Raw genomic sequence first — 16,234 nt, 5'->3', positions numbered from 1 at the left:
TCACTAACATTTAAAATAATCGGGTCACAGCAATCCTACTCCTGGGCATATATCAGGAGGAAACTCTAATTTGAAAAGACACATGCACCCCAATGTTCATAGAAGCACTGTTTACAAAAGCCAAGATATGGAGACAATCTCAATATCCATCAACAGATGACTGGATATAGAAATCGTGGTATATTTATACACTGGAATACTACTTAGCCATCAAAAATAATAAAATAATGCCATTTATAGCAACATGGACGGACCTAGACATTACCATACTAAATGAAGTAAGAAAGAGAAAGAAAAATACCAAATATCATTTATATGTGGAATTTTAAAAAAATGACACAAATGAATTTATTTACAAAACAGAAACAGACCCACAGACAGAAAACAAACTTATGATTACCAGAGGGGAAAGAGGGGCAGTGTGGAGAGACAAACTGGGAGTTGAGTATTTGCAGATACCAACTACTATATATAAAATAAATAACAGGGTCCTACTATATAGCACAGGGAACTATAGTCACTATCTTGTAATGGACTGTAATGAAAAAGAATATAAAAAGGAATATATATGTATAGCTGAATCACTACACTGTACACCAGAAATTAACACAATGTAAACTGACTGTACTTCAATAAAAAAAAATAAAAAATAGAACAAAATAATTGGTTCCTGCAGAAGCCAATAACAGAAAATTTTTGTTGTTAGAGTTGGATGAGTTTTCCCTTATTCCAACTGCGTATTTGCATATCTCAGAGATGTCCTGTTCACAAGTTCCAATTCTGGACCTCACCAGGCTCAGGGATACCCTGTGGCCTCCTGACCCTGAGAGAGCTTCGCCTCACTCTTCCCATTTGGAGAGATTACGGCTTCCTTCTCAAGGAAGGCAATATGTCTTTCTTCCTGGTTCCAGGCAACTGTAGACACAGCTTGGAATTATCAAATCCAAGCCCTGTCTGCTTCTTGCTCTGCCAAGGGCTTTCTCCTGAGGACTACTGCAGTGGGGCTCCACGAGTCAGGATCCTTCAAGCCCTTGCAAGCCTGAGGGCTCAGGCATCTGTGACTCAAGGCTGCCTTTCCCACCCTTTTGGGTTCCAGCTACATTATGGTCTCTAGACCTCCATCACTCTGAGGATCTAGATATGGACACAGCGCATAAAGTGGCAAGCCTCCAAGTGATCAATCTCCAGGAATCCTCAAAGACTCCCTGCAACTGGCCAAAGATAAGTGAGAGGGGTTTTTTGGTTTTTGTTTTGTTTTGTTTTGTTTTGTTTTGTTTTTTTCCTTTCAAGAGGGGTTCAAGATTGCCTGGGATGGCCATTCTCATTAGCGGCAGGAGCTGTGGTCTGGGCTGAAATCACATTTCTAGGGGGCTTAGATTTCCCACTTAGGACTCACAAATTGTCCGGCAAATATGGACATCTCCTCCGCTGCTTGCTTAGCTCTCAGCTTCTCTCAGCTTGTCTACAACTTTCTCTTCCAGGCTTAGTGTTCATTCACTACCATTTAATTTCCTGTGCATGTATCATCTGAAGACAGAGAGAGAACACGTCTTTTACTTTCATTTTCTCATTCCCAGGAATGTCACTGGACAGAAGTAGTCTTTCTTTTCTTCCACCAACATCTGCTCAGAGGGCAGTCCCCCAGGTCCGTTCTGCACACTAGACCCAGTACTTCCATCAGGAGGTTGTGACCCTTTGCCCTCTACCCCCGTCTGTGTTATGGCTCTGCTCCGCCCTGAGACAAAAGCCTGTTTCTCCTCCAGAGGTGTCTGTGCCCCTTCTCTCTCCTAGAACTGCCGCCTCCCATCCTTCCCCTTCCCTCAGCTTGGTCCTCTCAATGGTCTTTCTGCTCTGATCACGAGCCATCTTAGTGGCTTCTACTATTCCCACCGCTCCTTTAGAAAGACAGTGATTCTTGGGCATTTGCATATAAACATCACTATTTTAGTTCCCTGTTAAACTGATGCCTCTTCCCTTATTATTTCTTTATGCACCTGGTGCTCCTGGAGTAATGAGTGTAGGAACCACTATCTCAAGCCAGGACCCAGAGAACAAATGGGGGAAAACCTCAGCTGACACACACCTAAAAGAAGTGCTTTGGTTCCGTTTCAGATGAATGATCCTCAGCTCCGAGTACTGCAACTGCAAAAGTGGGTAAGAGCACGGATCACACCCCTTAAGTAGAAGTTTTCCTGTTTCACTTTACCTTTTAAGTTTGACCTTCTGCTACCTGCTCTTTCTTGGGAAAAAAAAATTATTCAGCATTTAACCTAACCAGCAACTAGAGTGACTTGCCCCAAACCTCATAGCCATTCTATGGATCAGGAGTGGTTCTGCAGAAAAACTGTTTTGACGGCAAGGTGATGGGGGCGTGGAAAAGCTCACTTAATTCCTGTGTGACATTTTCACCCTGTGTTTCTTCCAGCATCTCTTATGACACCAGATTTCTCTGAAGAATTTACCTACCCAATGTCTCACTTGTAAATCACAGCCACACCCCCCGGCCGCCATATAAGCCATGGATTTCTTTATTCCCTTTGTCCAATATTCCAGAGTCCTCCTCTCCATAGCTCATTTTTAAAATATATTCTGCTTATTGGCACCTTTATACTCATGGGACTCATGCCTAAAAAAGGAAGTAATAGAATTCAGCTTCAAGATGACCGTGGTAAGTTTTGGAAATGTTTCTTCTATAAGTAAGACAATATTAACCTTAGTAATTCACACAAAAACTCCAATATCCCTGGAAACCAGAGAAAAGCAAGCTGAGACCTTTGCTTGGCCCCTCAAGCTGTGGTAGTGTCCTTGTTGGAGTTTTCAAGTTGGCCGAGCCCAGTTCAAAATTATCCCCTTAATCCTCAAGTCCTTACCTTGTTTCAGAAAGAGAGTCGTGCTTTTCTCCTTCTGTACACTCTTCTGTGCATCTGAGGCAGGGCTGGGGACTGCAGTGCCAGCCATCTGAAGCAAGTCTTCCTGCTCTCAAACTTGGGAGCTAAGAGCAGCCGGCGATGTGCTGTAGGGAGAGGGACTTCCCACACCTATGCTCTTTGCTCAATGTCATCCTTTTCCACACGGGTCTCCCTCGGAGGGCTGAAGGTGTGCAGGCACACGGAAGGCAGGGGGATGGGCACTGCCCCTCAGGACACCGGGATCTCTCTTCTTGTGTATTAGATCCCACCCCTAATTCCTCTATGCACTCTTCACCATTTGGACCTGCATATAATACATCTGGAGGCAGTCACTCCCTTTAATGGTCAGGCAGGGTAAAGGCATAGGTGTCACAGAAGATAAAAAGAAGAATCATTTCTGCAATTACAGTGTTTTTGACCAGGCTACCTCCAGCAGAGGACAGCATGGGAGTCCTGTAGTCAGGTTAGGTGAGAAGGAAAAAATGGGGGACAAATTAGTTTATATTTACTTACACACACTTACACACACACACACACACACACACACACACACACACACACACACACAGATAGTGAATATTTACAAACTATTAGACACCACGCTAAAGACTCCCACACGCAGACTCCAGCTTTGGTGCAAGCCTGCTATTGGCAGGGAAGAAAAATGTTTCCTTGTTTGTTCTAACCTTCTTTACTCCCAGACATCACTGCTAGGACACTCACCAGAAGCACAGAGCCTTGCTGGCCAGACACTGCTTCAGACTAAGTTGGAAATAGCAGGGTTCCCTCATAAGAGCAGCCATTGCCCCTGGAACTCTTATTCGGGCTCCATTCTACCCCCTCCCAACACTTACAACTCCCACCTGGCAGTTATTTTTGCCTCTTGACAGTTAACCTCTCAGTCTTTCCTGCTTCCAGCAAGCACCCCTGGCTCCCACAGCTTCACTCACTCCTCAGGCCACTGTCTGTCTTCTCCTGTTCTTCTTACTCTAGTACAACCCAACCCCTAGTAGAGTGACCCCCTCACTCAAGACATTTTTTTCCCTTTGAAAAAAACAGCCTCACAACCTTGATATGATCTAAAAGCAGAACAAAATCAAATCTACCTACCTACTTATCTATAATTTATTTCCCATGATGCATAATTTTGGCTTTCATCCTAATGGCTCCCACTAAGGGGAATTTCTATTGATACATGTGTTTGCGTCAGTCCAGTCTTTTATAAGTTGAAGGGAAATTCGAGTCTCACTTCAGGTAGTAGCTTGCTGGGCTGCATTTCCCCCTTCCTAAGCGTTAGATGACATCTCATTCCATCCTCCACTTTACAGATCATCCCCCGTGAGAAAGGAACTAACATAAAAGGCAGTAGCCATCGCTCAGGTAGACGGCCAATGCATGGCACAGCTACTGCATGAAAATTGTGGTGGACTTGAGTCACTGACAGAGCAGCCATTTGGTTATTTGTGGGTTCTGTTTCCTTAGGCATAGTCGATCCCTCCAGAAGGAAAATGATAACCTCAGCCTTTCTCCAATAAGTGACTTGGGTCTTCTGTACACTCTTCCTTCTCATAGAAAGCTTGTCTCATTCAGCCTAATCTCTGTCCAAGAGACGATATGCAAAAGCTCACCTCCACACCAGCAGGCAGCTTCTCTAATAACCTCAGCTTGCAGATGCTTCTCCTTTCAAACGTGTTTCACTGAAGCTGGCTTTTGAAGGCAGGGATCCTCTAGATTATTTGTTCATGGTGCTCAAGCATTTGGCCAAACACAGTCCTCTTGTAAATCTCTAAGACACCATGGATGTACAACCTCTAATAATTCTTTACTCTGGATGACTGTTGGTGTTGGAAGATTGCCCAGGGTTCTGGAGCTTTCTTTACCTCATCAGTTACTCCTTAGGATTCTGCAATCCCAGGTTAAGTTTACATAAACCAACTGCCACTCAGCAATAATTTAGTTTTCTCAAAGGAAACGCTCTCACTCACCTACTTTATACCACATGCTTAACTCCATCTCTATTCAGACACGCATGAATATTTGACTAACGGAAAAAATTATCCTCCTCAGAAACACCCTACACCATTGTGTCCTCCTGATGGGCCCTTCAGGGAACACCTTTTCAATCACTAAGACAGCTTCCTCAGTTACCAGATTTAGATGAGTGGTGTAATTTTCACATGTAACTACAGTAATGTAAGAACTTCTTTTAAATTATGCAAATATTATACAGAAAAATTAAAAGACTGTCATCTTCACAATTCTATTATGTATATATTTCTTCCTGTCTTTATCTTTAAAAGGAGATATTTATGCAGTTTTTAAGTAGCATATGTGAAATTTTTAAGCCTTCATTTCTTTATTGTTATGTTTTCATGTATCATAATGTTCTAAATTTCAACTAATTTGAATAAAAATATTTTCATATGAAAAACATAACATTCATGTTACATGCTTTTTTCTCTCTCACTATATTCTTTAGCTCAATTCTTAGAAGTTGGATCATGCAATGAGAGTTTGAACATTTTACTAACCCTTAAAGATACATTATTTTTTTTCTACAACCAGAATATAGGTACGACAATGTCCTTTGTGTAGTACAGTGAAGAGAAAAGTTAATGAGGATCCCAAAGCAAGACTGATAAAAATTATTCCTTATATTCCCAGTCTAAGGTTCAAAAACCCTCTGAAGCATGGCAGGTGGCTATTTAACCAAATTCTTCCTTGAACTGTCTTCAGGCCAATTCCCTTTCTTCCTTTATTTTCCAAAGTCAACATTTCTCAGACTTGCATCTAAATGATGGCTTAGAAATAAATCATTTTCTCTCCTCTTTTCCTACCTTTGATCTAAAGAAGAAAGCAAAACTTGAAAAAAATTTTACAAAAATAAAGCTACCTTGTCTTATGGAAACCACTGGGCAACTTTACAACTTTGTTGTATAAAATACTTGAAAATAATCAAACATACTTTTAAAGTAAGTATATAGTATTTTTCAGTATATACATATACATATATATGTATACTCATATATAGATTTATTGTTTACCACGTATGAACATTCAGACATAAGTAGGCAGCGTCTGACATGATGTCACAGCAAGCCAACTTTCTTGATATTTTAGAATGAGGGACTCTGATCTCCAGAGGGAATTAGTCAAATCAAGCTCCGCTCAATAGCAAAGTCTCTGCCACAAGATAAAGTTAATTTTAATAAAGCCATCTTTCTCACATTTATCTCTTCCTCCAACTTCTCCTCAACCTCTTAGCCTCCTAAACCTATCAGACAATCCCGTTTGCATTTTAGGAACGACAGTCTTCAAGAAAACCCTGAACAAAGCTTTCACAAGGGCTGTTTCACTTAAGCTTTATGAGTCACAAGTACATCGGAAGCAATACTTTGGTTTCTTAGAAACTAACAAACTGAAGATTTAGAAGGAGAAATAGGAAAAAAGATAGAGAAGGAGAAAAATAGACTTTCTTGTTTCCCAAGTAAAAACTGAGCGATGTAAAATAGTGGCACAGGGAGGGGGGAAGGTTTTGGATGGGGTTCGGCATTTTGAACTTGTCACTGATGCCACGGGAGGGAACACTCCAGGAACTGGGAGAGGTGGGCCTTGAAAGCTGTCTGGAGTCACACATCCAAACTGGAATCAGACTCTTTATTACAAGTAATAAGAAAAACACGAAGGAGAATTCTGGAACGGAATAAACTACAGGAACTTCTGAACAAAGAAAATACATTAGCTTTGAGTTCAACAGTTACATATGATTGATTACACTTTGCCTCTTTAAAATGCTTCTTAATTGTCTTTTTTTTATATATTTAAGATATGGATGTAAAGGCAATTAAATGGCTCTGAAGTCTCTATTAACTGTCAGGGATCATGAACTCATCTGGCTGGTGGGATACTCATCCTTTCACTATCACTGTATGATCACTGAGGATATAGTATGCAGAGGAAAGGAGTTTGGCTGAAATAAAATGAAAATGAATATATATATGTATGGTGTCCAGCACAAGATCCCAGATAGAGATACATTGTCATCGACTGAAATTCAAGTAAAAAAAAAAAAAAAAGAAAGTATGATAATGTAGATAAAAATACACTTATGACAATATGAGAGAATCTGTGATCCTGCTATACAACAGGAATGTTTTTCAAATTTTTAAAAGAATTTTTATTGAAAGAAAGTTGATTTGTAATATTATAAAATTTCGGTGTACAGCACAGTGATATGCAATTTCTAAAGGTTATATTCCATTTATAGTTGTTATAAAATATTGGCTATATTCCCTGTGTTGTACAATATAAACTTGTATCTTTTTTTTAATTGAAATATAGCTGATTTACAGTGTTGTGTTAGTTTTTGGTGTACAGCATACTGATTCAGTTATACATACATTATATATATATTCCTTTTCATATTCTTTTTCATTAGAGGTTATTACAAGGTATTGGATATAGTTCCCTGTGCTAAGAGTAGGGCCTTGTTTATCTATTTTGTATACAGTAGTTTATGTCTCCTAATCCCAAACTCCTAATTTACCTACATCCCCCTTTCCCTGTTGGTAACCATAAGCTTCTTTTCTATGTCTGTGAGTCTATCTCTGTTTTGTAAGTTCATTTGTATTATTTTTTTAGATTCCACATATAAGTGATATCATATGATATTTGTCTTCCTATGTCTGATTTACTTCACTTGGTATGATAATCTCTAGGTCCATCCATGTTGGTACAAATGACATTACTGAATTCTTTTTTTATGGCTGAGTAATATTCCACTGTATATGTACAGTAGGGAATTTTGATTATACTATTCCAATAATCCCAACTGCATACAACTATGAATACCATCTCTACAAGTAAGAAAGGGCTATTTTAAAAAGTCTCTTATAAGGGGAAGGGATGAAATATTCAGCTTGTAGCTGGATAAAGAACAGAAAGACTAGCTATCAGGCCTCATTAGTGAGAGGACATAATCAATTTTCCTTAAGCAGGCCTTCCTGCATGCCGGGGCTTAGATTATATGCAAAGATACATATCAGGCTTTCTTTTTTAATGCTTGGACTAGATAGGCTTCTAACTTTTCAGAAGTGCTGACATAGATTTGAATTGTCTCTAACTCTAAATGGTAAGAGTTCAAACTTCTAAGAGTGAACTATCTGGAAGTCCAGGATTTTTAAGGGTATTCTGAACTGTTATCAGAGAGGATAAATTTCCTTTCTGAATGCTCAAGAAGGGACTGTATAAATTTGTAGTGGAAATACATAAGGAATTCATGTATGAAAGATGTGGTTACATGTAGATCAATCAGTGATTCTGTGAGTATTAGTGGCAATTCATGTCCTATTTGGCTTTCTTTAGTTTGAATTCAAACTATCAAACTGAACATTTTTAAAGAGTATCTCAGCTTTAGCACTAAAATATCAGGTGCAACTTAGATCTGAAGAGAATGATACATATATGCCACATTATGAAAAATATATATGTGTTTATGTATGTGTGCATATATACATAGTAGAACAGAGGGGAAATACTATTGGTCATTTTAATTAAAGCTCATTTTATTTTAGATGGCTTTAAGTGTTGAAATCAAAAATCCCTGTTACTACACTATCTGATCCTTTGGCGTACATAATTATTCTTTTTGTCTGATTCCATAATACTTAGCAAAGTGCCAGATAGATAACTAGATATACTATATATAATATATATAAAATCTCTAAATAGACTAATAAATAAAACATACTACCATACGTATTGAAAATTTATCTGCTTAATTTCATATGTTAAGTTATCTTTAGTTATGCATGATTTCTTACTGTTGAAGAATAATTTAAAAACTTTTCCCTGCTTTTGGATAGCTCCACTGTCTTGGTTTTCTCTCAAAAAAAATTGAGAATTAATTGTGTCAATACTTATTAAATAGCCATAATTAGTAATTGATACAGATTATTCTTTTGCTCAATATTATTCAATACTATTTCATTTAACAAGCTGTAAAGTGAGGCTCAGAAAATCCAAGACTAAGACAGAATCCTCTTTTTCCCTTTTCAGAATATTAAAATTAATATGTATGTTAACAATTATACTGAAAACAGCAATGCATGGTATTATTTAACACAGATATGATATAAAAAGTGTTATATGCCTTGAAACAGAAGAGAAATAATTCTTCTTCTTGGAGAACGGACAGTGTGTGACTATATACTAGAAACTGAAGAGATTCTTGAAAAGATACTTAAAGAATCTGTAATTTACTTGCTAAGTGATGAGCAGGCTATGAAAATTTTAGAAGAGGGTGGGAAGGGATAAACTGGGAGTTCAAGATTTACAAGTATTAACTACTACATGTAAAACAGATAAACAACAAGTTTCTTCTGTATAGCACAGGGAACTACATTCAATATCTTGTAGTAACCTATAATGAAAAATATGAAAATGAATATATGTATGTATATGTATGACTGAAGCATTATGCTGTACACTGAAAATTGATGCATTATAAACTGGCTATACTTCAATAAAAATAATAATAATAATAATAAAGGACAATTTTAGAGCACAAGAGAAATGTGGAACCTAAAACAGGTTGATGTAAAGGTACTTGACGATTGAGGTAAAAATAAAAAAGCTTGGTGGAAAGGGATCAGATGAAAATCCCCTGCAGCAATAATTCCTGTACAAGTTGATTAGTGCCTGAACTCGGATCATGAGTTACGGTAGTGAAAGAAAGTGTCATGATGAAGAAATCAGTAAGACTTGGGAGCTTTTTGATTTCTTAAGAAAGGAGTGAATATACCATTTGGTCTTAGAGGCAGAAATTTCATTTTAGACCTATTAATTTTCAACCAGATGGAAGTTCTTTTCAGAATTAGGAACTGTATCAGTTCCCTATTGCTGTGTAACAAATTACCACAGACTTATTGTTTTAAAATACCACATTTATTACCTTGTATTTCTGAAACTGGGAAATCCAAAATCATCCTCACTGAGCAAAGTCAAGGTCTTGGAAATGCTTGGTTCCTTTGGGAGACTCTGAGAAGAGAATCTGTTTCTGTAACTTTTTCAGCTTCTAGAAGTCATCTTGAGCATCCCTTGGCTCATGGTCCCTGCTTTGTGTCACTCTACCTATTGCTTCTGTTCCATCTACTACTCCCACTCACTCTGATCCTTCTGCGTCCCTCTTACTAAGAACCCTTGTGATGACAATGGGCCCAACTGAATAACCCAGGATACTCTCCTCATCTCAAGATCCTTAACTTAATCACACCTGCAAAGTCCCTTATGCCCTTACAGTTAACATATCTTAAGGTTCTGATTAGAACATGGACATCCCTGAGGTCGTCCTATCATAGCTCATGAGTGTGGTATTTGGGAGAGAGGGAGGGTTTGAGACAAAGATTCAACAGTCATTAACTTGGTCTGAGAGTTGATACTCTACATGTAAATAAAATCTCTAGAATAAAAGGCTAAAGAAAAAAGAACAGGGGAAAGGGGCTTTGGAATGTTGACATAGTAGGAAGTAAGAAACCACAGGCTGGCCACCCAGTGAACTGGAAAGCCGCATCTGAAAGCTTAGAACCATGTCGAAGACTACTTCAAATGGAGAGCAGTACAGTGAGTACCGAGCTAAGAGAGGATGTGTCTCAGTTTCTGCGAGTTATCAAAAACGTTGTCCAGTTAGCTGGTCTCCTGATGGGCTGTGAGGTAGTCAAGGAGTATCGTCTTCCTTAATCTTTGCATATTCTTTCAGCAAAACACCAGTCATGATTTCATGCAAAAACCAATTTTAAAGTCTTATTTAGTATTTCTTTCTTTACTTATCAACATGGCAATTCATCAGCAAATGTGTAAATCTGCTCCGATAGTGCTATGAGCCATGAGGGTTATTAGCTTGGGGAAACCAGATGGAGGAAAGCATTTCTCTCCCAGAGCTGCAGGGAACGCTGGAATCAAGAAACCATGTAGGCAGGAGCCAAAAGGAAACTAGGTCCATGCCGGAGGAGATCTAAGAAGGCCATCAATACCAATGAAACACCCCCAAGGCTAGAGAAAGAATTGGATTTGGAAAAGGCGGTCAGAGAGCACAGGAAGTAAGTAGGGAGAACCAAGTCTAGAGTAACGTCTCTCAAACCTGGTCTCACATTAGAATAACCTGGAGAGCTTTCAGAAGCAACCAATGCTTCGGCTCCACCCAGAAATAATTAAATTAGAATATCTGCAGGTGAGGCACAGAGGGCACATTTTAAAAACCTCCCCAGCTGATTTTAAGTTGCAGCTAGGGTGGTGAATCACTGAGCTAGAACAAGCACAGAATTTTCACCAGCAATTATCTGGAAAAGGGGGGGGCACCATTTTATGCCTGATGACTTCTTGGCTTATGTGCCAGCAGTAAAAATCTGAGACCACTGGACATGTTTCAAAGTATCAGGCAAGGTGCTAGCTTCAACTTTAATGCTCATGTTAACAAAGCTACAGATATTTTTTGCTCTCAAAGTTAATCGACCTTTATTATTTATGAGAAGAAAATTGCTCTACTTAATGAATCAAAAAGAACATAATTTTACATATAACCCTGAATATAATTGATCCTAATTCTTACCATTAAGTCTTCTGTCCTCTTGTATCACTATTTTTCAATTATAAAATATCTAATATAAGAGCCATAAAAGAAATGCAATGAAATCCTGTATAGCCACAGTAATTTTAAGAATTAAAAACATTTCTAACACAGGTGAAGATTCCTGTGTACCATGCCTCAATCTCTTTCTTGAAATACTAAAATTGTAATCACTAGCCTGCATTTAGTGTTTATCACTCCCATATGTTTTATTTCTTTTTTTACCCACTCAACATGTTTATTTTAAAATCCATTGCTTTTAGTATACACAACTCAAGCTTATTCACTGTTTAAACAGTCCACTGTGTAGTTATATCATGATCATTATTAATTCTCCCACTGATGTGTTTAGGTTGTTTCCAGTTGTATTTTTTTAAAACAGGCTTAATTAAATAAAATACACATATTATAACATCTATCTTTCAAAAGTTTACAACTCAGAGCTTTTTAGTTTATTCATAGAGTTACAAAAACCACACAACTATATAATTTTAGAGCATTTCATCACCCAAACCACATTCACTACAAGTCACTTCAGTTGCTTTCACGCCTAGCTGCCCGGCAACCACTAATCTAGATTCTGTTTCTTTGAACTTGCCCATTCTGGACATTTCATATAAATGAAATCCTACAAATGTGGTCTTTACTGACCGGCTTCTTTCAATTAGCATAATGTTTTCAAGATTCACCCATGTTTTAGCATGTGCCAGGACCTTTATTCTTTTTTATTGCCAAGTAAAATTCCACTGTGCAGCTATGCCACATTCAGTTTATAGACATTTGACTTGTTTCCACCTTTTGACCATTATGAATAATGTTGCTGTGAGCATTCATGAATTTTTGTGGGGCATATGCTCTCAGTCATCTTAGGTTTATACCTAGGAGTGGAACTGCTGAATCATTTGGTAGCTCTATGCTTAATATTGTGAGGAGCAGTAAAATTGTTTTCCAAAGGATTTCACTTATAAACACCACCAGCAATGTATGTGTGGTTACTCAATTTTCTCAGCATCCTCAACATTGGTCATGATCTTTTTCTTAGCCATCCAACAGGGTTTAAAGTGGTACCTCATGTTTGCTTTGACTTCCATTTCCCTAATGATTACTGATCTTGAGTAATTTTTCATGTGCCGAGTGGCCATTTGTGAGCCATCTTTAGAGAAATGCCTATTCAAATATTGTGCCTACTTTTTAATGGCTTGTCATTTTAGATAAAAGAAGCCACACAGTGGAACCAGAATATACAGGTGACCCTTGAACAACTGTATAGGTCCACTTATACACAGAGTTTTTTCAGTCAAAATACTACTACAATAATACACGATCAGCTGTTGGTTGAGTCTGTGGATGCAGAAACCCAGATTCAGAGAGCTGAATATGAAGTCATACTCTGACTTCATTGTTTAAGGGTCAACCGTACATCCTGCAAAGGACTCATATTCATAATGTGTAAAAACTTCTTCCCAACCAATACAAATGCAAATGCTTCAATAGAGAAACAGAGCTAACTAGAGCTATTTAGCTGATAGCTGAATAGAGAAAAAAATGCTAACTACTATGACAGATACTTCATAAATGTGAAAACCCAAATGGTTAATGAAGCTAAGAAAACATAATCAAAAGACTTTACTCATAAGGGAAATAAAAATTAATTCACAATGAGATACCAAAACACGGTGAGCTATTGATACACATCCGCCAGAGTGGCTAACGTAAAATGATACAAAATACCTCCTGTTTCTGATAATGAAATTTGAACTTTCACGTGCTGCTAAAACTTGTTGGACATATTTTCAAAATTGAAAAGTGACTTTTGATCTAAGCATTCCACTCCAAGTAAATAAATGCCCAATAGAAATGAGTGTATTTCCTAAGAAAGTATTCATAGTCAGACTATTACTGTTACCAAGTCCAAACTTGTTCTGCTTGCCACATGACAGGCCAATAAATCAGGAGATGATGCGTTGGGGCAAGGAATAATGACCTTATTCAGGAAGCGGGCAGACTGAGAAGATGGCAGACTGATGTCCCAGAGAACCATCTTCCCCAAGTCAGAATTCAGGCTCCTTTTATACGAAAAAGTGGAGGGGGTGTGGTTGGTTGTTGCAAACCTCTTGAAGTCAGAATCCTTCGTTCTTACAGCTGTCCACATGGGTCAGGTCGGGATGTTTATGTAAACCTCCAACAAGACAAATGGTATTCTCTATTTTGCAACTTTTCATCTTTATACGAATGGAAAGTGTTATACCCTTAAAGGTCAGCGCCTTGAGAACGGGCTATCCTGTACTTCAGGCTAGAGGCAACATTGCTTTACAAAAGGTGCAGAACCAGCATGACTAAGCACGGGAGCCAGCACAGCGTTAGAGCTAAAGGAACAGATCTAATATGGAGTCAGCTTTGTGTTTCCCTATTACATTACTAAATATCCCAAAACTTGCAAATAATCCAAAAATGCCCATCAACAGTAGAATAGATAAATAAAATGTGGTATATTTGTCCAATGAAATACTATTCAGAAACTTTAAAAAATGAACTACAACTTCGTCCAGTAATATTGATAAATCTCACAAAGGTTCAGAAGAAAGAGCCAGACACAAAACAATATGTTCTTCATAAACATATATAGTTTAACACAGTTTCAAAAGTCATACCAGTAATTATCTCAAGATCCAGGCATTGGAGATGTGGCTGTGTTTATAAAACTCCATTGAGCTGGACTTTTATGATTTGTGTACTGTATGTGTGTGTGCATATGCTCATTATATACACATTTATTTTCCTCTGCAAAATATTTGCCCCTCTCTCTTAGTTTTTTTAATCTTCCCTCTTCAAACACCTTCTTCTATCCTATTTTAAAATGTAAATTTTCTAAAGACATGATCCTTTCCCTTCTGCTTTTCAGTATTAAAACTGGAGTAACGAATGCCTACTAGGAAATTAATTTGGTAGGGAAGGCATGACCAGATGTGGTCCTAAACAAAGGGTGGTAGCAGGGTATTTTTAAAAGAAAACGATCCTGAGAGAGGAGAAAATCTACTAAAACATGATGAAATCAGTAAGAGATAAAGGAGAAAACTGGATCAAAACAAAGTGTCTTCACTCCAAGATCCCTAATGGACTCACACAAATTGCACTGAACAAACAATAAATCCGTGCATGGGTGGGTGCCTGTAACTACCCACATTATTCAGCAGTTCTGTCTAGATGGTCAGCATGGAAGGACTTCTCATCATGAGTTCACTCAAGATTCCTGTGCCTGTTTCATAAAATGCACCTGCTGTTAAATGATTACCGACTGGAAAGAATCCTAATGGAGTCGGGGACAGAAAAATCAGCGACCATCAGAAAGTTTCTTTGAGAATATATGTGACTGACTCCAGGCACCAAAATAACATCTGTGTCTGGTAAAGCTCAGTATGCTATATATAAAGCTCTCGCTAAGTAGATGTGATTACAGAGATTATATATTTAGATACCGGCTATCACAAAACAAGGAGAATGCGCCACTCAGGTGGCTATCAACAATGGTCTGCATTTTGTCATGCACTTATATATCCATTCTAAAGGACAGGAGGGTAGAATTAAGGCTAACAGATAGTGGAAGACTGCACTGGGGACACATCCCAATCATCTTTTATTGCTAAGCTCTGCTCTGTCTCTGATTTGATTTTCAGGAAAGCCTGCTGGGTAGTCTCAGCGATGTACTTACACGTTTGAAGCAGATGACATTAGTCACACTGCTTAAACCCACGACGGAAGCTCAGAACAGTATTATTTCAAGAGACAACTTCCTTCATATACAAACACAGGTGGGTTCACTGGATGACTTCACCTATCTCCTCATTTTGCTTTTGTTTTGTTAAAGAAGCCATCATCACCAGAATGGCCATGGAGGTTTCACATCCTGCAGAGAATGAAGCAATTATGAAATTCATTTAGGGCTTCTGAAAAGAGTAAACAACAATATATTTACAACACACCAGATGGCAAATGGATATCGTATTTATTTTATATTTTCATGCTAAAACCTGTGTAATGTGCATTCCGCTCATCGAGGTGGTTTTAGGAAAAAAAAGGATGTGCTTGTTTTCAAAGGTTCCTCTGCAATTTCTGAAAAAGTAAGCAGTCCTATTGTTAAGAGTCAGATATATTGAAACAAATGTATGTAAGTTGCCTTACTTGGCAGTAACATACTCAGTAGATATTTTAGCAAAGGCTTCTTTCCTATGCACTTACTGTCCCTTTTAATCTCCGGCTGTGGGTACTGTTTTTTAATAAAAAGGATCGAGAATAAATATGCTTGTAAGGTCATTCTGTGCTCACTCAGTAAAGGGCTTAGTTCGGATCCACTAGAGACATTTTGATATGTCTCTTAGGCTGTCTTCTTAGGCTAAGTGAGCTTTTTAAAAACTGTTAAAGAACAGTCTTTCTGGGATAATAGAAAAGCCACATGCAAGAGAATGAAGTTGGACCGCAGCTTCACCCAATGCAAGAAAATTAACTCCAAGTGGATAACAGAGATAAATATACTAGCTAAAGCTATAAAACTATCAAGAAACTAAAAAGGTAACTCATAGAATGAAAGAAAGAATTTTCAAATAAACTGTCTAACAAGGGAATTGTATGCAGAATATATAATCTTACAATCCAATAATAAAAAGACAAATAACTCACTTTAAAAATGATCAACAGATCTGAATAA

The 16,234-nt window shown here is 38.0% G+C and overlaps 1 long non-coding RNA gene across 1 annotated transcript in view; it reads right to left on the bottom strand.

The window, feature by feature from the left end:
• Nucleotides 1-1,222: 1,222 nt before the first annotated feature.
• The window catches only part of LOC135322251 (uncharacterized), a 433,164-nt gene continuing 418,152 nt past the window's right edge, over nucleotides 1,223-16,234 (bottom strand). Inside the window, exons 4-5 of the long non-coding RNA XR_010382612.1 lie at nucleotides 2,871-3,228; nucleotides 1,223-2,142 (exon numbers count right to left, since the gene is read on the bottom strand). This is a non-coding gene — a long non-coding RNA (uncharacterized LOC135322251). The remainder of the gene's footprint in view (nucleotides 2,143-2,870; nucleotides 3,229-16,234) is intronic.

Source organism: Camelus dromedarius, chromosome 10 (genome assembly GCF_036321535.1).
Source record: "Camelus dromedarius isolate mCamDro1 chromosome 10, mCamDro1.pat, whole genome shotgun sequence".
NCBI classification, from domain to species: Eukaryota; Metazoa; Chordata; class Mammalia; order Artiodactyla; family Camelidae; genus Camelus; species Camelus dromedarius.
This window is presented reverse-complemented; position numbering and strand designations above follow the sequence as displayed.